General features: G+C 39.1%; 1 long non-coding RNA gene across 1 annotated transcript; it reads right to left on the bottom strand.

Moving 5' to 3' along the window:
- Window positions 1-4036: 4036 nt before the first annotated feature.
- On the bottom strand, window positions 4037-24909 carry LOC113630174 (uncharacterized). Its single transcript, XR_003436853.1, has 3 exons — window positions 24880-24909; window positions 21864-21868; window positions 4037-4175 (listed from the first exon to the last, which is right to left on the bottom strand). It is a non-coding gene; the product is annotated as an uncharacterized LOC113630174 (long non-coding RNA).
- Between the last annotated feature and the right edge of the window lie 1890 nt (window positions 24910-26799).

Here is a 26799-nt window from a genome sequence, read left to right as displayed (position 1 = left end):
TCTTCAGTACACAAGCAAGTAAAAATGCACACGGTCTTTGTTCTAATAAAAAAAAAAAAATCCTGCAGGAGAGATGAAGCGAATGCTTTGTTATGGTCTATGGGACAACAATCTATAATTTACTTTGCAGATGTCTGTAATTTAAGCAGCAGGCAGAACAACCACACAGTTGTAGCTGCTCTGGGGAAAGGATACCAAGAGGCTCATAAATCATGGTGAGGATTAAAAGCAAGGAACATTCATCTTCTTAACCTCGTAAAGGCAATATTGGAAAGCCAAGGATTAGAACACAGAGAGCACGCAGTCTTGTGCAGGGATAAAATGTGTCAAGAGTTTTTAAGGCTTCTCTCAGTTAGCATTGACCTGCCGTTTGCAAGTCAGCAGAACATAATTTTAAAGTTGATTTAAAAAAGGCCCCTTCTACATCCTAATAAATTGAGTAAGTGATGAGATATATTTCGAGGGTGTATTAAAAGTGGAGTCAACTTACGTGGAAAAGCTAATCATTTTCTCGGATTGAAACGTGTTTCTTCTTTGACAGTATATGGAAGATAACCTTAAAATATCCAATCCCAAAAGATCTTCATGTTTAGTTAAACGTGTTTAAATAGTGAAATGTCATGAGGAAATTGTAAATTCAGAATAGTCAAATGAAGCAGATAAAGACAGCTGGGTCTCTTCTATAACATTTAGTAAACAAATGGCCTGTTACTAATTGATTATATTTGAAAAATTATTCTAATCAAAGGTCTTTAGATGCAAATGAGTGAATCATGCACAGTAAGAGGTTTCATTTTTTGTTGAAGATAGAAACTTTAATCAAATTTTAAAGCTCTTGAAAAGTACTAATTTGTTAATTTTCTCAGTATTCTTTTAAATCACGTTCATAATACAACTGAACTTGGCAATTTTATAAAAAACACCAGGACAGAGCAGAGAATAGTAAAATCACTTTTCAAGGATAATTATTGAGCCTATTAAGGAGACACAAGTAGATTCCAGTTTCTGATTCCCTGGTTTAATATCAAATATCCCTTGGCAATGATTCTTTTAATGTAGCCAATACCTAATTATCTATTTGAGTTAAGGGGAGCTATAGTGTTATAAACCCAGAGTGGCTGATAATTAAAATATATATTTATATTTAGCATTGAAATGTATTTTGAGTTCATATTTGAACATGATTTTATCTGACATTTTGGAACACCACAACTTGTCTTTGTAAAGCAGAGCAGAATAGCACATCTTTTAATTTGGGCTACCTCTGCACGGGGTGAACCCTCTTCTATACTTCAAGCTTCGGACAAATAACCTTTCTTTCCATTTGGCAGGTAATCCTATACTACTCTAATTTAGTCCAAATATCTTTTTTATATATATATATATAAATGTATTTATTTATTTATTTTGGGCTGTGTTGGGTCTTCGTTGCTGCACGTGGGCTTTCTCTAGTTGCAGCGAGCAGGGGCCATTACTCTTCATTGTGGTGCACGGGCTTCTCATTGCAGTGGCTTCTCTTGTTGCAGAGCAGGGGCTCTAGGTGAGCAGGCTTCAGTAGTTGTGGCTCACGGGCTCTAGAGCGCAGTCTCAGTAGTTGTGGCACACAGGCTTAGTTGCTCCCTGGCATGTGGGATCTTCACGGACCAGGGCTCAAACCCGTGTCCGCTGCATTGGCAGGCTGATTCTCAACCACTGCGCCACAAGGGAAGCCCTCAAACATCTTTTTTTTTTTTTTTTTTTTTGCGGTACGCGAGCCTCTCACTGTTGTGGCCTCTCCCGTTGCGGAGCACAGGCTCTGGACGCGCAGGCTCAGTGGCCATGGCTCACGGGCCCAGCCGCTCCGCGGTATGTGGGATCTTCCCGGACCGGGGCACGAACCCGTGTCCCCTGCATCGGCAGGTGGACTCTCAACCACTGCGCCACCAGGGAAGCCCCAAACATCTTTCTAGCTACTACTTTTCCTTCCTCTGGAATGGTGATTAAGTACATATGCTTTGATACAAGCTTGTGTAATGATTTTAGAGTAAAACAGCTTGTTGTATTGTATATCATTGCGTTTAGTTGTTCCTTTATATATTTTCTAACAACATTGTACTGAATTTCCCAGGACCAATTCGAGGCAAGGAGGGCATAGAACTTTGAGACTCAGTGAGGCCTCGTTGCCACATAAACTAAAACCAGTATTAAGTAAATGGGAGAAACTGCTGTATATTTTTGCACTAAAAATGGGCTAATTCACTTTTGACTTCATAACTACGCCTGCTATTTTTGTTTGTTTGTGTTTTTTTTTTTTTTTTTTTTTGGCGGTACGCGGGCCTCTCACTGTTGTGACTTCTCCCTTTGCGGAGCGCAGGCTCAGTGGCCATGGCTCATGGGCCCAGCCACTCCGCAGCATGTGGGATCTTCCCAGACCGGGGCACGAACCCGTGCCCCCTGCATCGGCAGGCGGACTCTCAACCACTGTGCCACCAGGGAAGCCCCTACACCTGCTATTTAATCACAAACTTATGGGTCCCAGAGTCTGCTAAAAAACAATAAGCTACTATTTAAAAAGAGCAAATATTTGCACCTATGTCTACATATAAAAATTATTTTAAAAATTATTATTAAATAGGGAGAATAGAGAAAAATGATATTATATTTTAAATGTATTTTAATATCATTTTAAAATTCTTTTTTATATTTCAGATACCTCTGTAGAGTGGGTGACATGCAGACAAAAATTAATTCACTTATCCTCTTTATTTTTTTCCTTAATGATTTTCTCCCTAGTTTAAATAAAGCATCCAGTGCTTGGTAGGGAGGGGAGGTAAATTATACTATAGATTCATGCGGCGAGCCGTTTCCGACCAGCAGAATAACGAGTCGCCACACGCAAGATTCTTCTCGTATCACACTTTATTGGAGCACAGCTTGGTTAAAGAAAAGATGGAAGGAAGACACCGCAATCCTATAGCAGTCTGCTTATATAGGGATTAAGAACATGTGTCGCTCTGTGATTGGCTTTCGCCGATGGTGCGATTTGTGAGCCAGCATCGGATAGGTCGCTACTTTAAAACCTCATTAGTATACTTAGCGCAAGCGCAGTGGCCACAGGAAGGATGACTCAGCTTATTTCAGCTTCCTGCCGCGTAGCAGTTAGCTGACCGCGCCCTACATCTCCCCCTTTTTTATTTATTAGAACACCAAGCAGAACATAGCCCGTACGAGGGCAGTTTTCTGTTGGCATGTCTGAGGCACCCTCCTGCGTGCAATGCCAACAAGGGCCGCAGGGTGCAAGGGCTGCCTCAGAATAATGGCTGATTCCCTATAGAGGTGCGATGGCGACAAGGCCTCTCTGTGCAAGGGCAATCAGGACAATGGATGACTCCCTATAGAGGTGCAATGGCAACAAGGCCTCTCTGTGCAAGGGCAATCAGGACAATGGATGACTCCCTGTAGAGGTGCAATGGCAACAAGGCCTCTCTGTGCAAGGGCAATCATTTCGAATTATTCAGGGCGGAGAGCCAGGCTGCGGGAGAATCTCCTTCATTAATAGCCAGAAGTGCTTGAGTGAGTAGGACCTTATCTCGATGTGCCCTGATGTGCACACGACAGACCAACCAGAGACACAGCATAATCCCAAATACACAGCAGACTCCAAAGATTCCTACCCCCACCCACTCCCCAAAGAAGGAAAAGGCAGAAGAGAGCCAAGAGGCAAAATCTCCAAAGGCAACGGGCTCCAGCCCGGCAGCACTCAGTTGCACAATCTGAATAATCCTTTGTGGAATTCCAACTAATACAAAGACTTCGATTAAGAATCATCAGGAACATCCAGCTCAGCATCTTCTCTGAAGTTTTCTTCAATAATTCTCGTCAGTCTTGATGGCACCCAGATCGGATCTTGATCCTGTGGGGAGACACAAAGAGATCCCCTGGATCGAGTAATAACACGATCCGGGCCCTTCCATTGATTGGACAACACATCTTTCCACATCACTTTGCCATAATTTTTATGGTTTGTTGCCACATGGCGTTCAGCAGAGGTTTCTTTATCATCACCACAGAACCATCCTGCCCCGCCACCTTCAAATTAATATGATCGTTGTTCTCAGTCTTGACTCCTTCCTTGGGCTTTTCGTCGGCCATGGCCTTGTGGATTATAGGGCAAGCCTGTAATATGACACATCTCCCTTCTGTATTCCCTCGGGAGCAAGAAACAATCCCCCATTCCCTAAATATTTAATCAAAACGCCTAAGGCCTGTTCAAGCAACTCCATACAAGGGGCTTTATCTCGACTATTCAAAGGAATAGAAAAGAAACAATCTTTGGCTAGCGAGTGGCGGCATGTACCAATGCCCATACCGCTCTTGTTCATATGCCGCGGCCGCTCCTTCTAAATCTTCCTCCTCTCTAGGATTTAATTCATCTTGAAACAAATATAATTCCTTAAACTCATCTAGGATTGGATATAATCCTGGCACCGTTTCTTGCTTTTCCTTTTGTTTTCTTTTTTCTCTTTTCATAATTTCAGGCCTGTCTACCGTAGTCCCTGTTTGTTCATTCTCTGATGCGCTATCTTGAAAACATACCTGACTGGACTACTCACCGACGGTTCACTCCGTGTGTCGAGTTCTGAATCGGTCCTCCATGCAGGGCGCGAAGTTCCCGGGTTTCGGCACCACTTGCGGCGAGCCGCCTCCGACCAGCAGAATGACGAGTCGCCACACGCAAGATTCTTCTCTTATCACACTTTATTGGAGCACAGCTTGGTTAAAGAAAAGATGGAAGGAAGACACCGCAATCCTATAGCAGTCTGCTTATATAGGGATTAAGAACATGTGTCGCTCTGTGATTGGCTTTCGCCGATGGTGCGATTTGTGAGCCAGCATCGGATAGGTCGCTACTTTAAAACCTCATTAGTATACTTAGCGCAAGCGCAGTGGCCACAGGAAGGATGACTCAGCTTATTTCAGCTTCCTGCCGCGTAGCAGTTAGCTGACCGCGCCCTACAGATTCATGGATTAATTTACTCAAAAATATTATTGAAAACAATCTGTACATTACTTTGTGCCAAGGACTCTCTTTGGGTAGTGTATAAATTTGTGAAACATATCATTAAAAATTACTAACCATGTTGGTGCTTACATTTTTGTGAAAAGAATAAAAGTAAAGAAATTATATAACATATAAATCATATTTAAATTATAGCTAAATCAATTTATAGAAAATGAGAAATGCTATACTAAAAATAAGCTGAGAAGAGTGATAGGAAGTTTCTGTGTTGGAGGGCAAAGGGGAAATGGTATTTTGCAGAATTTAAAAACATGGTTAAGTGAAGGTCTTCCCAATAAAATGACATTTGGAAAGACGTGAGAAAAATGTGGGAGCAACCATGCAAATATCTCAAGAACAGCATTGTGAAGTCAACTACACATTTAAGGGTGAAAAGGTGGGAGCTATTTGACGTACATCATCAAAACCCAGCAAGATCAGTGCTACAGAAGCTGAGAGAGAGAGTGGGAAAGGAGTGCAGGAAATGAGCTCTGATAGACAGTGGACCTCATGGGCAGGGTAAGGACTTTGCTTTTTCCTCTGAGTGAGACCAGAAGGCATTGGATGGACCTGGGTAGAGCAGTACCATGATGTATCTTATCTTTTTTTTTTTTTTGCGGTACGCGGGCCTCTCACTGTTGTGGCCTCTCCCCTTGCGGAGCGCAGGCTCCGGACGCGCAGGCTCAGCGGCCATGGCTCACGGGCCCAGCAGCTCTGCGGCACGTGGGATCCTCCCGGACCGGGGCACGAACCCGCGTCCCCTGCATCGGCAGGCAGACTCTCAACCACTGTGCCACCAGGGAAGCCCGAGGCATCTTATCTTTGAAGGGGACTTTTCTGGCTGCAGTGTTGATGATGCACTATAGGGGCACAGTCCTGGCATTAGGGAATCCTTCTTAAGGCAGTGATAATAACACAGGTGTGCAATGATTATAGCTGGGAACTGGGAGACAGCAGACTAAATAGTGAGAAATAGGAAGATTGAGACTAGATGATTTGGTGGCGAATGATATGTGTGGTGTGAAAAGATGGGAGAGGTCCAGGGTAACTCCATGATGTGTGGCCTGTGAAGTCGGAGGATGGTTTTGCCATTAACTGAGTCTGCAAAGTCTGAGCTGCCTTTAAACATCTTAAAGAAATGTTGACTAGGCAGTGGGATATATTTATATGAAATTCAGGAATGAGTTCCTCTGGTGTATAAATCCTGACATTTGACCTGTGTGCATTGTTAAGCAAAAATGTAAAATCCCCTATACATCAGGTGCTTTTCTAAGCTTTTTGTATGTAGTGGCTCATTTAATTTAATCCTCATAACAAACTTATGAGACAGGTACTAATAATACTATCCTCATTTTATAGAGGAGGAAAATAAGACTAAGAGGGTAAAGTAATGTTTTCCAAGATTGCCTAGTTGGTAAGTGGCACAACTGGGATTTTAACACAGGCAGTCCAGCCCTAGATACCATGCTGTTAGCCACTACTATATCCTCACAGTAAAATGGGTTTAAACAACTTGATAAAGAATTAGGTCTCTAATGGAGCAAGTTTAGAGGAGAGTAAAGATACAAGAACTAAGTTCAGGGTAGCTATAGTGAAAAGAAGTCCGGGAGATGAAGAAGAACTGAAAAAAAACAAAAGGGGTCAGTGCAGGAGTGGAACAAGAAGAGAGGTGTCCTGACATCACATGAAGGAAGTGTTTCAACTGGGTCAAGTGTTGCCGAAAAATATATATATATATATCAGGACTGAGAACAGACCATTGGAATTCACGACCTAAATTTTGTTGTTTATGTGGACAAGAGCAATGTTGATGGATTGGTGAGCAAAATTTTTGTGAGACAACAATGGAAACAAAATAAAGACAGGGTTACTTTTCAACATCAAGGCAGTAACCTGAAAGGAGTGGTTAAGAAAAATATTTTCCTAAATACCTTTAGCTGCCATTTAGTATTAAGGGATAGGTGTGGTGAATGAAATCATGAAATTGCTCTTATATTTCTGTGATGATGAAAGCTTGATGTGCGAAGATGGCAGCACAAATGGTGCTTTCCACAACAGCTAAGTCACGAGGCTTAATGCCCCATGGTCAATTGAGAAAAATATGACATAAGGGCAGTATTGCTGGCTGGTTTTATGGGGAAGCATGTTAAGATGGTAATGAGAGAAAGGATCAGTTCATCTCAGGGCATGCAAGGTGATTCATTGAAGGATGGAGCTAAACACAGGGAAGGCTAAGGAATCTTTTCTCAGTGCTTTTGGGTACTTGAGAAAACACCTGTACCAGGTGGCCACTCCAATGCCTGCAGCCTCAGGAGAATGAAGAGGCTGGAGCAGCATGGTTGACAGAGGAAGGGCCTGGCTGAGCTGAGAAGAATAGGTAACATGTTTATTTAGCTGAAAGTGTTAACAATATGTAACAAGTAAGCTCAAGAAAGCAACTCGACTCGATATACCTGAGCAGATGGCAGTCACCCCACAAGGCAGCATCACCAGTGTTCTAGAAAGCCCCTTTCCTCCCAACTCTACAAGGTCACATGAGCCCCTTCTATCTTAAATACAAGCCCAGGGAGGGATGTGAAAGACTGAACAATATCCCAAATATCGTGATATACATCCTCACAAACTACTTAAATTTTTAGACGTAACAAAATTTTAAACTGGAGATGGTGTTGCTCACGAGAAAAGTCATATCAGGTCTGAAAACAAAGGCGTAACATTTTGATTGTGTATCTGTATCTTATGGCAATACAATCTATGACTGCAATTCATGCCACTATGAAAAGAACACTTAGGACAAGTAACTTCTTATCATTTGGGGGCACTGGCTGAAACTAATCTTAAATAATATGCAATATTTGAATGTTTGTTTAATAAATGCCCATGGTGAAAATATAGGTAGATGTTTAAAGCATCTATTTTTAACAGTATAGGTAGGTAGATAAAGGTATAAAGTTTCTTCAGACTTATTTACTATATATCCTATTAATGGAACTACCCTATGAGATGCCTCAAAGTAGATTTAATATCTGATCTTTGGATATCACAAAAATATAGTTCTCGAAAAATCAGAGTACAATAATATCATAGGAAAGATTACAATTTGTATGTATAATAAATCTGAAGGAATTAATTACCTGGTTGGTTTACAATCAAAACAGAATCACTCCTTCTAACTCTATAAAAATCTCAGTATTCATCTATAGTATTTAGAATGGCGAAACATCTGAAATGCTTCACTAATTTCCACTGTTGTCATGCTCTGGCTCCTATAGAGACTGAGTACCCTGAGGAAGTTAGGTTGGCATACAAACACTAAGCAGTTCTAGAAGCCTGGCAGTGATGTACGTTCCACATCCAGTGGTCAGAAACCCTGCATCATCATTTCTTGATAACATTCCTTGCATCTTTATGTGCAGAGTCTTTGGCAACGCTGAGTTTCATTGACTCTTCTTACAATTGTGAGTTTCTTTATGACCTTTTGTCATATTCCAGTTCCACTCTCGGGATTTCTGCATCTTCTCCTGATCCTACAACCTTACTTGTTACAGCTTCCATGCTGTAGCCCTCCCCCCTCACTTCCTTGGACAAGCACCCTTAGCAGGAAGAGCTTTCTCACTGATCTTCTTACAGCCAGTCATGCAGCTAAAATTTGGGGGGAGATGCAGATTATTTAGGTACAATATAAGTTTGTCTTTAACCCATTTGGGATTCTTATTCTATTTTAAAACACATAGAGACATACTTGTGGTTCATGGTTAAAACAAACTGTCATATACATTTCAAATTACCAAGGAAAGATTCTATGTGGCACAGGTCAAAATAAATCTACGTTAGGTTTCAGCACTTTTCCCAGAGCATGCAATTCAGAGTCAAAAAAACACTTTTTTATTTCATCAAACTTATATGATGAATGAAGCATTTGCATTACACTCTGAGTAACAAAGTAGTTTCTACTCCATTGGGCATTTTAGTTTGCCTGGGTAGTTTAGTTTCCAGTGGTTTGATGTCTTAGATTTGGCACAAAATTGTAGATAGTACCAGCATAGGCTTCCTGCTGGATTCTCTATATTTGAATCCAGCATAGCTATATATTAGTAGTATAAACTTGGAAAAGTTATTTTACCTCTCCATGCCTCATTTCTTTTTTCTATAATATAGAATATTATAGATCTAAGAAGAGTATTGCATTTCATAGGGTTGTTATAAAGATTATGTGAGTTAATATCTGTGTATACTATTTGTAAGTACTTGGAGCAGTGTCTACCCTGTAAAAAATCAATTGAAGTCTGTGAAGTAAGTCAGAAAGAGAAAAACAAATACTGTATGCTACCACATATATATGGAACCTAAAAAAAAAAAAAGATTCTGATGAACCTAGGGGCAGGACAGGAATAAAGACACATGTAGAGAATGGACTTGAGGACACGGGGAGGGGGAAGGGTAAGCTGGGACGAAGTGAGAGAGTAGCATTGACATACATACACTACCAAATGTAACATAGCTAGTGGGAAGCAGCTGCATAGCACAGAGAGATCAGCTCAGTGCTTTGTGACCACCTTGAGGGGTGGGATAGGGAGGGTGGGAGGGAGATGCAAGAGGGAGGGGATATGGGGATATACGATATACGTATGCATAGAGCTGATTCACTTTGTTATACAGCAGAAACTAACACAACACTGTAAAGCAATCATACTCCAGTAAAGATGTTTCAAAAAATCAATTGAAGTGATTTTTAATAAATAGGTTATGTTCTTCTTTGTTTTCCTCTGGAATTTAGAGAGAATGGAATACTCTCTTCTGTATTTTTCTGATGCCAGAAATCTCCTTTCATTTCAAGCTAGCTAACCCTCATTGCAAACATTTAAGAAGGTCATGCTCAGTTTATATATTTTTTCATAAATTCCATTATATTCTCAGTGATTGTTTTTTCTAAACTTTGTTTTTCTCATATTTCCAAATTTATTTCTTACGTTGTTCTGCTAATTACTTCACCATTCATTTAATAAAATGTCTTAAAATAAACATCTATTTCTGACATATAGATGCACACATATATCTATATATTTACATGAGTATATATATATATGTGTGTGTGTATCTATGTGTGTATCTATGTGTATATATGTATCTCTCAACTTGTCAGACTCATCATATCATAGCAAGACATCACTGTCATATTTAGTCTGCTATTTAAACAGTGGGTAGACACAAGGCCCTTGGAAATAATAAATTATTTGTACATAACACATAGAGCCCTGTAGCCCTGCTAATTTAATTAATATCTACAAAAATATAATCTCCTCTTCTAGCTTTTAATAATTATTTTCCCACATATGAATACCATATTAACATGGTCAGTGTTCAAAGATTCTTAATGAACATCGTAAAGACATTTTTCCACGAAGAGAAGTAGGCTCCTCTAAAGGTTTTGCTTCTTATGACAAGACAGATGGAGAAATTCATTTTTTAAGCATGATATTTATTCCATCTTTCTATGTTGTTTGAAATCCATTCTTCCTCTTGCCCCTAAGGTATGCCTGTCTTCTAAGCACACCTTTGAAACTAGACAGAAAGCATATGTGCTGTGTATCTATTGGATCTGACAGAAGAGGTGAAATATAGGATAACTGCTCTGTTCGTTGTGCAAAACAGGTTTCCTTTTTGCAACCTGTATTCCTTCCATAGTGCAAGATGCTGTGCTGTGGCCTTCTGATAGTTTAATTATCATCCCATTTCATTCCACAGCAAGCTGCGTCCTCTTAAAGCTAGGGAATATTGAAACTTGGCATAAATGTCTCTGGAGTATGCTTATGACTTAAATCGGAACTCCAACCATATCACAGAGCACTCCTTGTGTTTCCAGAGCAGCAATAGGCAATTCTACTGATAAATTTATCCTGATCTTATATATCTTACAAGGCTCCTCACGGGCCTTATTGGTTTTGTACCTTTATTTAGAGCCACTCTTCACCCTGTACTCTGTGCTAAACCATATGCACTGCAAAACCTTCCATTTCTCAGCTACAGCCCTACTCACTTATGGGGTTTTCACCTGCTCAGACTCCGCCCAGAACTTCCCTCCTCGCCTTCCCATCCACACACCCCGGCCCCCTCACCCTGGACCATCTCACTGCTCACAATACAGACATCAGTCACTCTGTTCTTCACACCTTCTCATCCCCAAAATCTGTCAGGTTCCTTTTGTTTGACCATCTCATCATGTTGGTTTATTGGCTGTATAAATGTGGGTATCTGATATTAAATTGCAGATTTCAAGGTCCCTTAGCCTCATCTCTGGTCCTGTCTCCACTCTGCCCAGTGGCCATTCTCAGTCCAGTGTATTCCTATCACACTGGCCTTCTTTCGGTTACTCAGCCCTTCCTCCCACTTCAGCGGATCTATATACTTTTCTATCTTTAAAGGAACAAATGTATGCCCTTCCATCCTTGATTACATGACAGAATTTTACTCAATTTCTAGATCACCTCAAAGGACAATTTATTCAGGGAAAAATAGATTTTAAAAAAGGATTCATCTAGTGATTTACATAAAATGAGCCCAAATTATAAGCAGCACTTACATTGCATTAACTGTTCCGCTGATAATTTGAGTTGAGAGGTATGGTCATCATCAGTGATTCTGGGACCCAGAAGATTTAGGTATGATTCAAAAGTATGTGAAATGTGGCATCATACTTTAAGTGGGTTCGAAAAGTTCAGTCATATAAAATTAGCCATCGCATCACTGCAAGGCAGTGAAATGATGAAGATAGAAGTAATTGCCAATCACAGTACACCTAAACTGTGTTGCTGAGGGGTGCATAATCGTGGTGATTCACTCCAATAAACTAGTATAAATCGAGAGTTCAGTCAAACGTAACAGAAGTCACTATGTTAAGCAGAAAGTTAATTTTTATGCAGAAGTACATTTAAAACTATGTTAGGGTAGGAGGTGCAAGTGCTATCTGGACTTCCTGGAATGAGACTTAGAACATCATCAAAGGAATGGTCTGCCCAAGGCTTTTCTCCATTGGGTACAATAACGAGACTGGAGGAAAAGGGTTGGCTCCAGGACCAAACCATCTTAGTCAGGATTCGTGGATCAAGAATCCAGCACAGGGACTTCCCTGGTGGCGCAGTGGTTAAGAACCCGCCTGCCAATGCAGGGGACACGGGTTCGAGCCCTGGTCCAGGAAGATCCCACATGCCACAGAGCAACTAAGCCCGTGCGCCACAACTGCTGAGCCTGCACTCTAGAGCCCGCGAGCCACAACTACTGAGCCCATGCACCACAACTACTGAGCCCTCACACCTAGAGCCCGTGCTCCACAACAAGGGAAGCCACCGCAATGAGAAGCCCGCGCACCGCAATGAAGAGTAGCCCCCGCTCGCCGCAACTAGAGAAAGCCCGCGCCCAGCAGCGAAGACACAACGCAGCCAAAAATAAAGAAAGAAGAAAGAAAGAAAGAGAGAGAGAGAGAGAGAGAGAGAGAGAGAGAGAGAGAGAGAGAGAGAGAGAGAGAGAGAGAGAGGGAGAGAGGGAGAGAGAGAGAGAGAGAGAGAAAGAAAGAAAGAAAGAAAGAAAGAAAGAAAGAAAGAAAGAAAGAAAGAAAGAAAGAATCCAGCACAGCATGGTTAGCTGCAGGAACACATGACCTTCAGTACAAGCAAGTATCCGGAAGCTGTGATGGAAGAGCTGGCTGAGACCCGTGCCCTGCTGCCAGATCTAGACCAGTAACTGGGTGATCCTAACATCACTGTCCTTTCTCTTTCTGCAGAACTTTGTTCCCAGATGAATTCAGATATCTTAGAGAACATCTCATTGGCAGTAAATAAACCACTTAAAGTTCTAGCTTCGAAAGAATCTGGAAAGTGGAGTTTTACTTTCCAGGACCTGCCAGACTTAAAGCAACACTAGGAGGAATCTGGATACCAGCTGCTCAGTAAAGTAATGCAGCATCTTTACACACTGTTATCTAGCATGAAAAAATATTTTGCAAATATTAAGTTGAACCATTCATAACTGCTGTTTTTGTAGAGAAAAAAAAATGAGTGAATAGTGGCATTCTTATTATTCAAATTATATGCATATGAATGGCACTGATTATGAAAATTAAAAGAAATACTTGTTATTGACAGTGTTAATAGGCTGGATTAGGATAGTAGACCATTGGATAGGTATGCTATTTATAAGTTTTAAATTTATACTCTGAACACATATAAACTATTCCCCATAAAAAAGAATATTCACAATGATCAAATGTTAATTGTGTTTTGATTTCCTTTTCACCTTGTTGGTGGAGGAATCTCTGCTCTGGAGTTATGGTGATGGCTGAAAGCAGAACACCTGACACTGGACAGGTGAGATTGACAGTAGGTTTTTAGTCCCATATACTGGCAGCCTGGGACAGGAGGATGCTGCGTTGCACAGGGCCACATGGGGGCAGCACTTGGGAAGAATGAACGGCTAAGGGCTGTGGTAGGCAGGCTTCAGAATAACAAGGGGATGAGATGGCCTCTGGTTCCTGCAGGAGGATGTGATTGGCTTGTGTGAACAATCTTGTGGGCTGTCAGGACACTGACATTTGCCCCTCAGGAAAAATCAGATACTGTGCCTGGTGCCCACGACTAGAAGGGTTGTTTGAGCAGGGATCTTATCCCTAGGAACACAGTAGGGAGGAGCAATTGCCATTAGGACATTGGAGGCCCTCCAGGCTTTCCCCTGATGCCAATGCACACATAATATCAGGACTCGATTTTAGGCCTCTTACCACATATGGTGATACGTTTGCACATTACCTAACAGGAACATAAGGGAATGGTATAATTTTTAATAGGAAGTAAATTTATCATTATCAGCGAAGTACTTTTCAGATTTTTCTTATGGGGAATCTTTTACATTGCTCCAAGTTTTAAATTTAAATTAACTAGCATCAAATGAAATGAAAAATTTAGCTCCTCAGTTGCACTGGCCACATTTCGGGTGCTCAATACCTCATGCACGTGGTTAATGACTGCTGTATAGACTACATTTTATTTTTTTATTTTATTTATTTTGTTTTTGTTTTTGCGGTACGCGGGCCTCTCACTGTTGTGGCCTCTCCCGTTGCGGAGCACAGGCTCCGGAGGCGCAGGCTCAGCGGCCATGGCTCACGGGCCCAGCCGCTCCGCGGCATGTGGGATCTTCCAGGACAGCGGCACGAACCCGTGTCCCCTGCATTGGCAGGCGGACTCTCAACCACTGTGCCACCAGGGAAGCCCTAGACTACATTTTAGATGAAGACATGGACACTTAAAAAGTTAAGTTCTTAGCCTAGAGAAAGCAGAGATTACAACTTGATTCCGATCTTGCTGAAAGTATCAGATATTTACATTTCGTCTTTTAAATCACAGGGCTAGCTGAACTTGAGATGTGGAAATAGATACCTCCTTACAAGAGAAGGTATTGGAAGAAACACATACATATTTGGAGGTCCAAATTAAACTTAAATGAATAGATAAACTGAATAGATAAACTGAATCTTCTCTACCTAACTTGAAAATTGTATTCTAGTTTCAATGGTAATGGCAACTTTGAAATAATGTGTGCTCCTTAAACCTTAAACTGATTCTCAGTGCCAAGTATAGTGTCTAGCATATATTCATGTATGCATGAATGAACTTTATTATGTGCATTCATCCAATGATTCATTCATTTATTCCACAATTTTCCCCCGATGTATTCCAAGCACCGATTTGATTGCCCTGGGATAATGTTGAACAAACCTGATATTCTTCTGCTTTTATGGAGTTTACAGTGTGATTGAGAGGGACAGAAAATCAACAAATGAATTATTGATTTATAAGAAATGATTAGAGTTTAATAAAGTACAATCAAGTCAAAGTAGCAAGTTGATGTATTAGGAAGACACTAGGAATTCACTTCTGATTGGTGGTCAGAGAAACTCTCTCTGAAGTGAAATAATTTAAGCCCAGATATGAATGGCCAAGAGGAATTGTGATGTGATCACTTGTAGGGCGAGTTTACTAAGAGAAGCAAGAGCTAATGTAAAGGTCCTAGGAGGAACGAGCTTGTCATATGTGAGGGACAAAAGAGAATTCCAGGGCTTCCCTGGTGGCGCAGTGGTTGAGAGTCCACCTGCCGATGCAGGGGACACAGGTTCGTGCCCCGGTCCGGGAAGATCCCACATGCCGCAGAGAGGCTGGGCCCGTGAGCCATGGCCACTGAGCCTGTGCGTCCGGAGCCCGTGCTCCGCAACGGGAGAGGCCACAACAGTGAGAGGCCCGCGTACCATAAAAAAAAAAAAAAAAAAAAAAAAAAGAATTCCAGGGTGGCTGGATTGAGTAAACAATGTGAGTGAGTGAGAGGATGAAGCCCAAGAGGTTGTCAGGAACCAAATATTGCAGGTCTTGTTGGCTGTGGTGTGGAGTTTAGATCTTCTGTGTGTGTTCCCTGGTCATAAGAGTGCATGAAGCAAAAGAATGGCATGATGGCAAAACACAAAATTATTGGTAACTTCTGAGGAGAGCAGTGCAGGGGTTATGGGAGTGATGAAGAGCTAATCATTGACACAGATCTTGAAGAATGAGCAGTGTTTTTGACAAGTAATTTTGAAACAGAACTTCATAATCTGTTTGCACTATCTAAAATATTCAAAGCAATATAAAACAGTCTTTGCACCTGGTTATCTTTCTGTGTTCTCATATTCACGATTTTACCCCAGAAGTGGAATCTAAGTTGGGAAATGGTTAATGAGTGTCTGTGGTGAATCCTGGATATTATCTAACTCTGTTTTAATGTATGCAAATAAAGAATGTGATAGGAATTATATAATGGTTTCAACATTAGAAAAATCCAGAATTTTTATGATTAATATAAAAATTAATGGGGCATTAAAATGATTAAACTGAATAGGCACAAAAACCTCAAACATCAGAAGTACATTTTCTCAGCTTGATGCCTTACGTGGCCATTGCTTCATCTGTATTTTGGGAACCTTAAATTTTAGAAAAGGGTAAAATTTCCTAAGTAAGGTATTAATATAGCAAGAGGCACCATTAGAAGCAACATTTTGCTTTAGTTAGATAGATTAAAAAGCATTTGTCTTCAGGTGTCCAGAGATCATCAGTGAGAATGTTATAGTAGAAATTTAAAGGACATTCATTAAAGATTTATTTCTCCAAGGAACAAAACAAAACAAAACCTGCATAATGGTAGAAGAATGAAAAAGTGAACGTTTTAAGAAATGGAAAATTATCTATAATAGGTGATCTGCATGCCTTTTCGAGTGAGATGTTTTTCTACAAAGAAGTCTGGGAAGGTAAATTCGGTGTCCTATTGTTCTGTTCACTGGATGTCTGTAATAGAGTACTTGCCTGGCTTCATCTCTTTTGCATACCCCACACACTGAACTCTGAAGGTAAGAGGGCAGTATCTGCCGTGGACCTGCTATCTCTGCTTCTGCAAGACAGTTTCTTGGTCACAGCTTCCAATAATCAGGAATGCCATCTGTTATGGGCTGAATTTTGTCCTCCTCCAAAATTCATATTCTGAAGTCCTAACTCTTATTACTTTAGAGTATGACAGGAGATAAGATCCTTAAATAGGTAATTAAATTAATGAGGTCCTTAGAATGGGCCCTAATTCAATATGACTTGTGTCCTTATGAGAAGAGGAGCTTTGGACACAGACATGAAAAGAGAGAAGATGATATGAAGACACAGGGATGAGACAGCCATCCACAAGCCTAAGAGAGAGACCTGGAACAGATCCTTCTCTCATGGTCCTCAGAAGGAACCAACCATGCTAACAATCTGGGACTTCTAGCCTTCAGAACAATGAAACAATTACTTTCTGTTGTCTAAGCCACCAAGTCTGTGGTACTTTGTTATAGCAGCCCTAGCAAAGTAATACACTATCTGTAAGTCACGACAGTGGTTTGTCTATTTCAATGGAATTCAGGTAGTTTTATGTGCAAGGGAAGGGAAGGAGGATTGAAGAGAGCCGTGCTTCAACCTCCTCAGTCCACAATGCCAATCCTTAAAGAGTTTTCTGCTTCTACACAGGTATAATCAGAGGTATTATGTCCTTTCTATGTGTTTACTATAGAAATCTCTTTACTTCTAGAGGAAATAATGTTAATAGCAGCTAGCCATGTGAGATTTATTAAAATATTTATATTAAATAGAAAAAAGCTGGCAAGCTAGGCTCATCTCCACATTTTTAGAACATTGCTGATTAAGGAGACTCCAGAGTTGAGAAATCTGAAGAGGACTTCTTTTCTCTTCTTTTCCTCTATGGATTTTCTGTCTTTGTGGAATGAGCAGTAGATATTTATTAGCACTTCTTTCTTGGTTCTCCTATTCTCTGACCTATATTCTAGTATGAGTTGTCTTGTTAGGCAGGAATTTCTTGGTTTGATTAACATATTACTATTCGGTAAAATAAGGAGAAAGCAGTGCTCCACGGAATCTAGGCAAAATGGGTAAATATTACATTTATATAGTATACATCTTCCCATCATTGCACCCAAGTTTGACTTGAAATTAGTAAAGTTTTCCTTGTGAGTGAAGAGCATAGCATCACACCACCATAAGAATATCAGTTCTGGGCTTCCCTCGTGGCGCAGTGGTTGAGAATCCACCTGCCAATGCAGGAGACACGGGTTCGAGCCCTGGTCTGGGAAGATCCCACATGCTGTGGAGCAGCTAAGCCCATGTGCCACAACTACTGAGCCTGTGTGCCACAACTACTGAGGCTGCACTCTAGAGCCCGCATGCTACAACTACTGAAGCCTGCGTGCCTAGAGCCCATGCTCTGCAACAAGAGAAGCCACCGCGATGAGAAGCCCGCGCACCGCAACAAAGAGTAGCCCTCGCTTGCTGCAACTATAGAAAAGCCCGCGTGCAGCAACGAAGACCCAACGCAGCCAAAAATAAGTAAATAAAATAAATATTTTTTTTAAAAAAAGAATATCAGTTCTTCATAAGTGAAAATATTTTTTTCTAGGTATAGTTTAAAAGAAAAGTAAAACCAACGTATTTGTCATTATTGTTTCAGCCATTAACATTTTGCTAATTATGTTAAATGATAATATAATTTAAAATCATGCCTTTCGTATCTCAGTAGGCAAACTCAAATGTATCAAAGGACAGTATGAAACTAGGATTTGACATACATTTCAGTGAAAGTGTTTCACTGCACATAAGGCGTCATGAAGTAGTCTAAAAATGAAGTCTTTAAATTTGTAACTGCTACATTGAAACTTGCACAACTAATGAGTTTGATAAAATAATGTCCAATTAAAATTTAAACTCCTTAAAATTATTTTTGTGGTCATACCTTAAATTGTAACCAAAATTTTGTCAGAAGCAGAAAGATATTTTAATTCTAATGTCATTATATGGACCAAAAAACCCCTTGATAACCCTGTTATCAAATGGCCTTTCTTTTTAAGATTTAATAGAAAATAGTACTGTTTTAATAGTACCTGGGGTTTGTTTTAATCAGGTATGATAAGATATGCAGACATGGAAACAGCTGCCATGAAGGAAATGTTTACTCATAGTTCCCTAGAAACAGACACAGACATCATGCAGGCACAGACATCGTGCAGGGTCACATGGGGAAGCACCAAGATTGGTCAGAAGGTAGAGGGAATGAGGGAGAATTGTAGGAGAAGAGAACATGTATGGAAACATTTGTGGTTTCTGTGGGGAGGAATGCTTGAGGCACAGCAAGCAGATTTAGGATTGGCTAGTTTGAGTAATTTCGATGGACTTTGAGGCATAAGGGCTGTCCTTAGTTGTCTGGTGCCTGACCCTATGTAGGTAATAGCTGAGAATGTGGAATCCCTATAAAGAAGGTGGTAAGGGGTATGGGCTCTGGATTGGTTGGCTTGCATATGAAAGATGTACTTCCAGTGAGTTATTTGCTATTTTTAGGAATTAGGTTACTCTGCAGGGTCAGCAAGAGCCCTAGATATCAAAGCATCAGAATATAGAAAATAAAAGGCATAATTCACAAACTGCACTCACTTGATTTCCTTTAGAAAAATTATGATTTTTAAATCTGTATTTTTATATAGTTACTATACTGGAAAAGTAAAAACATTAAAATAATGATAAGGTAAATTGGCTCAAATGGGATGGTCCTTTTATTTTTTGCTATATTAACCATTAAAGTCCTTCTGTTTATGATTTAAATGATTAAGTCACTTTTGCTGCATAACTTAAAAGTAATGAAGGAAAAGCAGACAAAGAATACTGTCAGATTTTGTTTGAAGACTTACTTAGCTGTCATTTTCAGTACTTTTCTATATCAGATATGTCAAATCATGTTAAATCTGAACACTACATTGGTACGTTTCTTTGTTACAAAGTACTTTCCTCTGAGTTACATCATTCCCAATTCTAGAACATATTACATGATTTTGCTTTTGCCATTAATACTTTACTGTGATGGATATTGTATCAAAATAAGTTATTGAAACCAATTGACATTTATATTACCAGACATTCCTGCTATATGAAATAAATATTATGGATTTATGTAAACAGTCAAACATAATTTTTTTAAAAACTAGACTTTAGTATCCAGGATTTCACGCTAAAATTACATGCTGTTCTCAGATGCTCACATACAGTCCTATGTTTGTGTGAAGTGTCTGCTTGCACAATTACACATATACACATGTTTGCTTTTGATTGCCCTGAGGAAAGCAGTTTTTACCTTCTTCAATGTTGCACCTAATTTTTAGCCATTAATCAAAGAAGAGTAGGCATTTTTATAGACATTTTTCATCTCAACGTATGTCACTACATTTCTGCAATTCCAAGATTCAAGATTAAGATGGTTTGGCTTGGCTTTATGGTTTTGTTGTTTTTGTTGTTGTTGACTATTTAATGTATTTCCTTGTATTTGTTGCTTTCTGTGTCCCCAAGTTTATTTTCTTTCATCTGGCAGCAGAATTGCAATGATTTCCTTTATTCAATTCAGGAAATCTCTGCTTTTTTCTTCTATCTTTCATTGTCAGTCTATGTGATTTATATTTTACTGATATTTTCACCATATCATCCATAATATACTCTATTTTAAAAGTCAATATTATTTCTTGTCTTGATTGTTTGATCAAAAATGCATTTTTCTTAGCATGCATTTAATCTAAAACAGTCTCAGTCATGGTTTATCCACAGACATGGCACTATCTGACACAAAAGTTAGGTCAGAAAATCCTTACAAACACCTGAAATTTCCAGACATCAAGGTCTAGGTATAGAAAATGGAGATAATGGCCTCTTCACTGTAAAATCTTTATTGTGTATACATTATAACTACCCATAGTCACTGTGTATGGTGTTAAGTAAGGCTTTTCAAACCTGTACCATAAAGGTGAAAACTTTCAGCTATAAAATGAATAAGGTCAGATGATCTCATGTAAAACATGGTGACTATAGTTGATAACAATGGGTCATATAATTGAAATTTGCTAGGAAGAGAACTTAAATGTTCTTATCAAAAAACAAAAAAAAAGTAAATATGTGAATTGATGGATGGTCTCATTTACTAGTTGAGGGGAATCTTTTCACAATGTATAACTATATCCAATCACCACAATGTATACTTTAAATATGCCACAATACAGTTAAAAAAATCCCAATGAGAATTTTTTTAAAAAAGGTCATTTGTCAAAATTGTTAGTTATCCCTTCTCATCCTTTTACCTCACCTGCAATTCAAAGCATATTTCTACGGGTATTGATTTAGATTATGAAAGATGAGATTTTCTTTTGTCTATACTCAATCTGGAAAGCAAATAAAGTGATAATAGTTGTCAGTGGGTGAGGATTTTTATGTGTAGGGACATGATGTCCTAAAGGTACTAGTGTTGGGGAGGAGAAGAGACAGTTTCAGGGACTATAACTAAAGCTATGTTGACGTGAAGCAATAAGGAAGAAGAATGAGATCACGGGATGAAATAGAAAGGCAGGTCTGGCTGGGGTGGCCTACAGAAGGGGTCTGATGAGGTCTGATGAGAAGAGGTGAGGGCAGACATTGGCAGAAGCTGAGGGAAGCTAGTAGTGGATGGCACTCTACCTCCTGCACTGGTACTTCGGTCCCTCTGTAAAAGCTCCCCAGCCTGTCGATATTGGACAAGAAGTGCTTGAACCTTCTTGCCCTCTTGGGCTGTATATCTTTGTTGCCCGGGTATCCCCTTAGTGAAGCGTTTCTTGACAAAAATATTACAAATGTATGAGTAAATTTAAAAAATGGAAAGATAGGTATTAGCTTCATTATTTTGCTATGATTAATTTCTCCCCTGTAACAAAGGTGTCTTCCTCTATTTCCTGGAAAACTAAAAATGGTTTCTTACAAGCTCTAAATGTTTCCTGAGTCCATGTGAATATATAAGTTGAGCTAAAATCTCACTTAGAGCTGTATTTTAAACTTAAAGCTAAAGTCACCATGAAAGAAAATGGAAGATCAAACTACAAATATAGTAGTCTAAATTTAATTTAATCAAAATTTAATTAAAAATTCTCAAGAAAATCGGGAAGATTTTCTATGATATAAAAGAGAAAATGTATAAGAATACAGGAAGGAAGCAAGATATGTTTTTTAAAAAGGGATTACAGAGACTACAAAAATATTCTGTAAATAATAAATTGTAAATAACATTCTGCAAATAATCTTGTAAAAATAAATAATTGATAATTTTTTGTGCAGCTAAGCAATATTCACATTGAAGATATTCACATTCTTCACTGAAATATCAACTAGGAGAAGTACATCAAACTTTCTTTACAGAAAGTAAACTTGCATTATACATTTTCTAAAATAGGTAAAATTTTATTTCCTCCATTATTCTTTAGGTATTTTATACTGTGTATCCAAAGAATCTTGAAGAATATGATACCACATTATGTGTAAATCAAAACTAGGAGAAATATGCCACATTAACTTGAGTAAACAAATTATTTTATTATTTGTGAAATATGAACAATAGCTAGATTTGTACTATTTTTTTGAAGTTCACATGTGCCAGGGTTAGCCTGGATTTCAGTATGTTTCTGTATTTCATCCTCTGTGATTGTGTTGTTCTTTGCATTTTAGTTGTCGTGGCATCTCCTTGATGAGTAAAGCTCTATATTATTTGAAACCAAGTTCACCTTTACTTCCTGAAAGCTTGTGGGTTTGAAAAACTAGAGTCCATGTTAGCACTGACCAGTCCAAGTTCACAGTGATCATCTGTCCTTCACAATTCAGTGTTTATTGTCTACACTATTCACTAGACAATCCTCACTATGCTTTCAATTCATTACAAGTCACAAACAGAATGACCACTCTATAATAAAGGAAGTAGTGTTGGAGGAGAGATTTCAGATCTAAATACAGCCAGAGCTGGGCCTACTCTATTTAACACCCCAGTTTACTTTTCCACAATATTATCTTTTAAATAAGTCTCATGTGGTAATTATGCTTTTAAGACTCACCTGTGGAATCACTTCCTTACAAGAAAACAACCGTCAATAAAATATCAGGTATTGAATGTTATTTTAGCATAAATATATTTTGCAATACAGTTTACCCTTGAACAATGCAGGGATTAGGGGCACTGATCCCCTGTGCAGTGGAAAATCCATGTATAATTTTACAGTGGCCCTCCGTGTCCTTGGTTCCACATCTGTGGATTCAACCAACCATGGATCAAGTAGTACTGTAGTAAGTGTTTACTGAAAAAGATGCTCATGTAAGTGAACCTATGTAGTTCAAGCCTGTGTTAATTCAAGAGTCAACTGTACATAATTGTACACTTTTTAAATTATAGATATTAAATTTTAGAAACGTGAAAAATTTCTAGAGGAAGAAAATAAGATATTGGATAAAACTCATAACCCAGCATTGAAAGATAAAACAATATTTTGTGTAATTTTCTTGAATTTTCTAAATATTCCTCCTAATTTTTGAGTTTAGCAACATGACACAACCTTCCTTTGATAAATCATGAATTATATACACCATTCCTTATTAGAAACACTTGTTTCTAAATTTGGAGTTCCCCTGACATCTTCTGCTATCACCCACTTATTCTCACTTTCTATACCCAAGTCTTACTCGATCCTGAGGGTTGTACATTGTTGTTTCCTCTGCAGGTAAATTTTCCAGCAGATATTCACAAAACTCGTTCCCTCACTGTATCTAGATCTCTGCTCAGATGTCTCCTCCTTACAGACATCTTTCCTACCATACAGTTTTAGAACAGCCAGCCCAGCAACTATCTATTCCCTCATATCACTTTGCTTATTTGCTTTGTATCATTTGTCTTGCGCCATTAGAAAGAAATCTTCAGAAGAGCAGAGACCATGTCTACTGCTGCCTCCCAATGCCTAAAACAGCCCCTGGCACAGAGTGAGTGTTCAACATAGTTACTGAGATATAAATGAATATGTTGGTATATATTTTTCCCTTTCCTTGTTTGTATAACCTTTGTTTCTCTAACTGGATTAAGAGAAACTTGAGGCAGTGAGAGGGTCTTACATTCTTTGTAAATCTCCTCATACACTTAGAAGAATTGTAACTGAAAGTGGGGTCTAGCTGCTTGCAGCTCAAAAGCCAATAAAGAGGCAAGGTTGGTGGAAAGGAACGTTTGCTTATATTGGATGCTGGCAACTGGGGGTGGGGGTGGGGCAGGGCGGACTCCTGTCCATAGGCTAACTTCCCACCCCCCCAACCGACAATCAGGGGGCAAGAGTGTTTATAGACAGAGGGAAGGGGCTATATGCAGAAACAGCATGGTCAACTCTGACAGTCATCTTGAAATTGGTCATGCGGTGGTCTGACCAGTGTCATCTTGATTGTTTTAAGTACAGTTAATCTTCAGTCCCAGGGTCGGTTTGTTCCCATTTCTTTGAGGCCAGTTCTCAGAACCGTGGCAGCTTATGTCATGGCTACAGTCTGGTCATCCTGTAGTTAATCTCTTCCACTCGGTGGGGATTTCAGTACCTATAAGACAGCTCACAGGATATGGCTCAGAATATTATCTATAGCCCTTGAGGAGGAACTAAAGGTCCTTGACTATGCTTAATGACTAAACTATTATTATTTGTTCTCCTTTGACTGTTTTCCTTTGTTTCCGCATTTTCTCACTTCTCTGATTAAACATATTCTTTGGCTAAAGTTTTTCCACAGACAGAAGGCAGGCTGAGGACATGGGGGGCAAGGACCATAGGGTCCTGCGCCATTTCAGAATGACTTGATAGGCAAACTTTACCATGGCATGGTCTCAACTAATAGTTAATTTTTTCAAAAACTTTTCTTTACAAAGCCTGTATTTCCTTTTCTAACTACAATAATTAATTTTGAAAAACTATACCTTCAAAAAAGCAAAGAGAAGAGAAAGAGTGGTAGTTGGAAATGAGATGTGTAGGAGTATCTTCTTATATACCTTCTCAAAGTCACTAGACAATTTTTTAAGAAAGTTGAATGAAGTACCAGCTAAGCAAATGAAGCATTAAATTGTCAGAGGGTGTCCATCACCGAAAGAACACGCTGGCCATATGGATGAATTGACTGCATTAGTCTGGACATTTTACGATGGACATATATCAATTCATCATCTTCCAAGGTGAATGATATTTGTTGGGAAAGTCTCTGACACAATCATATTTATTACCTTAGTAGAAATTTGATGATGATCTATAATCTTAACATAGGATAGGGAGGAAAAGAAAGAATATTCAGAGGAATGTATTTTAATAGTTTGATAAGGAACACATATGTTTTTCTCACAGTGACAAAATTAAGCCATAAGAATAATATGCTAAAAATTTACCTAAACTGTACTTCATTAAAAAACAAAATCTTAAGGAATGTGGAAAATTATTCTTTGTTACAGATGATTTTATTTGAAGAATTCTGTTACATAAGGAATACATTTGAAACGATTGGTTTGCTTTTCAGAATGTTTTCCTCTAGTTTTAGTTTTACTCCACATAAAGGCTTGAGAGAGGCATAGTGCTTCTTGGGTTGAATTGGAGATATTTTTGACCATGAATCAAGACAAGGTGAAGCCAAGAGAGCAAATGACCAGCTCACAGGTCAAGCATGCAGTGCGGTACTTTACAGACAGCAATTCTGTGAAGAGAGAATACTCTTCATGACATTCATGAGCAAGTCCTCAGGAGTATGAATCAGGGATTCTGGTTCTTTCAGAACTAGCTTTTCTCATCTGTAATATGAGAGCCTAGCAAGTAATCTGTAAGGTTCATATTCTTAGTTAGTTTTCTATCTTTCTACCTTTTTTTTTTTTTTTTTTTGCGGTACACGGGCCTCTCACTGTTGTGGCCTCTCCCATTGCGGAGCACAGGCTCTAGATGTACAGTGTCAGCGTCCATGGCTCACGGGCCTAGGCGCTCCGCGGCATGTGGGATCTTCCCGGACCGGGGCACGAACCCGTGTCCCCTGCATCGGCAGGCGGACTCTCAACCACTGCACCACCAGGGAAGCCCCTATCTTTTTACCTTTTATGGATTCTTAAATATCACTGTCCCAAGACATTGAGGTTTTATAGGCAATTGTTGTTTATGAAACTTGCCTGGGCTTCATTGATTTTCATTTATTTTATTTCAATTATGGTAAATAGTGAATTTAAATAGGCTGAAAACAATTTACCAAATATGAACATATGAGATACCAGGTGATTTTTACCTACAAAGCCATTATAAAATAGCTTTCATTTGTATAATAATGAGTAACCAATCAACATTAAATAACATGCTTTATCTTGATTGATAAAAAATAAATCTGAAGGAAATATGCTATAAATGATCTCTTGCTGGAAGATTTGTATTTCTTTTTTTTAAATGACACTGTACATCAGAAGAATTTGCACCCTTTTTTTTTTTTTCATTTGGGTATAGTTGTTTTACAATGTTGTGTTAGTTTCTGCTGTACAGTGAAGTGGAGTTACCTGTGCTATACAGCAGGTTCTTATTAGTTATCTATTTTATACATATTAGTGTATATATGTCAATCTCAGTCTCCCAGTTCATCCCACGCACCCCCCCGCTTTCCCCCTTGGTGTCCATACGTTTGTTCTCTACATACGTGTCTCTATCTCTGCCTTGCAAACCAGTTCATCTGTACCATTTTTCTAGATTCCACATATATGCATTAATATATGATATTTGTTTTTCTCTTTCTGACTTCCTTAACTCTTCATGACAGTCTCTAGGTCCATCCATGTCTCTAGAAGTGACCCAATTTTGTTCCTTTTTATGACTGAGTAATATTCCATTGTATATATGTACCACAACTTCTTTATCCATTTGTCTATTGTTGGACATTTAGGTTGCTTCCATGACCTAGCTAGTGTAAATAGCGCTGCAATGAACTTTGGGGTACATGTGTCTTTTTGAATTATGGTTTTCTCTGGGTATATGCCCAGTAGTGGGATTGCTGGGTCATGTGGTAATTCTATTTTTAGTTTTTTAAGGAACCTCCATACTGTTCTCCATAGTGGCTGTATCAATTTACATTCCTACAAACAGTGCAAGAGGGTTCCCTTTTCTTCACACCCTCTCCAACATTTATTGTTTGTAGATTTTCTGAAGATGCCCATTCTAACTGGTGTGAGGTGATACCTCATTGCAGTTTTGATTTGCATTTCTCTAATAATTAGTGATGTTGAGCATCTTTTCTTGTGCCTCTTGGCCATCTGTATGTCTTCTTTGGAGAAATGTCTATTTAGGTCTTCTGCCCATT

Source organism: Aethalodelphis obliquidens, unplaced genomic scaffold (genome assembly GCF_003676395.1).
Source record: "Aethalodelphis obliquidens isolate GAN/ISIS:26980383/991018 unplaced genomic scaffold, ASM367639v1 scaffold29, whole genome shotgun sequence".
NCBI classification, from domain to species: domain Eukaryota; kingdom Metazoa; phylum Chordata; class Mammalia; order Artiodactyla; family Delphinidae; genus Aethalodelphis; species Aethalodelphis obliquidens.
Note: the sequence above shows the minus strand (reverse complement) of the source record. Positions and strands in the feature narration are given on the sequence as shown.